We start from the raw sequence: 2659 nt of genomic DNA on the forward strand, positions 1-2659 counted from the left end.
TATCATGCCTCGGGTAACCGAGATGGTGGCATCCTTATACCTGAGTGGTCCTGGTAAGGCACTTGGAGTATGGGGGTGTTACAAATGGTATCAGAGCGACGATCCTGAAACCGGTAACCATGAATCCAATGAATATAGGGAGTCAATTAAAATGAACCCGGGGTAAAAGTTGTTGGAGCTAATGCAAAGGCTCGGGAGACGTCCTAAAGTCGCGAACTCGCCCTTCAATTTTGAACCGGTCACCATGGGATATGAGTCGGGATCGCTATGTGTTTACTAATGCTCTATTGCGTGTGTTGGATGGATGAGTGTTATATAGTTGAATGGATGTGTGGTGGAAAAGATGAAGGTAATATTTTTTTTTTATGATAACATGAATTGTGATGGGAATTACTACTAGTTACTATTGTGTATGTGCATATAATTGCGTGCATATGATTGGATGAATAAATTGTATGAATACGGGTATGAATGTGATCTATGTTTTGGTTTGAAAAGATGAGGTAAGGAATTGCATGAGAATATGAAATTCATGTGGAGAACATGTTTATGTGATGGAAGTGGATTTTCTACTTTTGCTATGTTAGTAACATGTGAATAGGGGGATTTTATGTCGTATATTATGTTATTGTTGTAGGTAAAGGTATAGAATAAATGGATGTGGGTAAATTATGATTAACAAGTTAAATAATCTATGTGCATGATGAATGTTGTTGCTTGGCTTTTGGAGATAGTAACATGTGATTAGGAATACTGGTTTTATGAGTATTGAGTTGTTTTTGTTTACCTTGTTGTCGTTTAAGTTGTTTGAAAGAGAAAATCGAATAGTTAAGTCGTCTGATTACAGCAAAGTTGTCTTTAAACTGTTATAACTTGGGATGCATAAATGATTTTAATGTGATTCTAATTGGAGGTGATAGCTTGTTCTTTTACGATTCTAACGATAGGTCACACGCCCAAAACGACCAAGAAATGAGTGAGTTATGACTGTTTCTGGCGGACGGTGTTGAGAATTGGGGTACTCGATCGAGTATCCTTGGTACTCGATCGAGTAATGGGGCACTCGATCGAGTACGTTAGTTACTCGATCGAGTAACCCTGGTGATTTGTTTTACGTGCTTCTGATCTTCGCCTACTCGATCGAGTAAGTCACTTTCTCGATCGAGTGGCCTGTACTCGATCTAGTGACCCCTGTTTTGGGTCATATGCTTATCTTTTGACATTCGTTGCATATTATGTTTAATTTAAAGGTATTAATTTGCTTCTTTATGCACCGTTTTACATGTATGTTGATCCTGATGCGTAAGTTACCCAATCTTATGATGTAAAGAGTGGCACCTATGATGAGTATGAGTTCGGTGGGGAGGACATGATTTATATGTGTTGTGATCGGTTGAGGAAAAAGAAAAGGAAGATTGGTAAGGCTTAATTGAGGCATAGGGCATGTTGTGTGAGACGAGATGAGTGACATGATTGTATGTTGAGTAATGAAAATGTAAGTGAATGTGAGCAAGGGATGATGTAAGTTTAAAGAACGTGAGAATGAAAAGATTGAAAGAAAGGATGTGGATAGTAGCAACCCGAGATGTATAACGAATTATGGAGGGAGATGGTTAGAAATAGTGTTGAGTAAGAATATATGTAATGAAAGGTCGTTTTAGTGGAATTGAGAAGAGTGGTATATAGTGAACTTAATGGAGACATGTCGCGACGTGGATTTGAAGATAGTGACTGAGTATGGAAATTTGTGTTATCGAGAGACGAAACTAATGTGTGATTTCCTTGGGCAATTAACGGTATAAAAAGAATTTTGATTTCTAGAGATGTCAAAAGGGAGATGTAATTGTTTGAACATTAAACATTGATTTTTATGGACAAATTAGTGGCAAGTGTGAGTGAGTGGAGTGATGAGAAGGGACCCATGGTAAGGAAGAGTGAGATAAGATCAATAAGAAATAATGGGATTGGACTTTTAGAGCAATGAGAAAGTAACCGGAACACTAAAGAGTTAGGAAGAAGTAATAAGGAGTTGAATGGTTAATTGCTTTAGTCGAGTGTAAAAAGAAAAGAATGAAGGGAGTAAAACTAAGAAAATCTTCACCGGAGTTATGTGATAAAAGTAAGGAATCGTGGAGATGCATGATACTATCATGAGGAATTGAATTAATGGTTATATAGGATTTTCGGAATAACATGATTAGTCTTGAGTTTTGAGGGATTAAGGAAAGTAAGAAGTTGATAGAATATCTGCATGATATGAGATTTTGGTGGAAAGTTAGATGATGATACAATTAAGGATAGTATTGGGAAGAATGTTGAGGTAATTTTGTTGATGGATTTGATGCTCGTTATTGGGAATGATAACAAAAGATAGGGAAGAAACGATGATGTTTAGAGATGAGTGTAAGAAGTTTGATGTACGAACGGTAGTTGTGTGGAGGTGTTGTCGCTAGTGGTTAAGGTTAATGATAAATAGGAAAGATGGCAATTCTAAAGAGGCTGATTTTGTAGAGATTGAATTGATAGGTATGGTTGTGAGGAAGTATAAGACATAGTCTTAGGAGGCGGTTTCTCATAGTAAGTGTTAACTGCATAGTTATGTATGGCAGAAGGTACTGGTTATGCGAATGGAAGAATGTGATGAGGGGCATGCGAGTTA

This window comes from Silene latifolia, chromosome X, assembly GCF_048544455.1.
Source record: "Silene latifolia isolate original U9 population chromosome X, ASM4854445v1, whole genome shotgun sequence".
Taxonomy (NCBI): Eukaryota; Viridiplantae; Streptophyta; class Magnoliopsida; order Caryophyllales; family Caryophyllaceae; genus Silene; species Silene latifolia.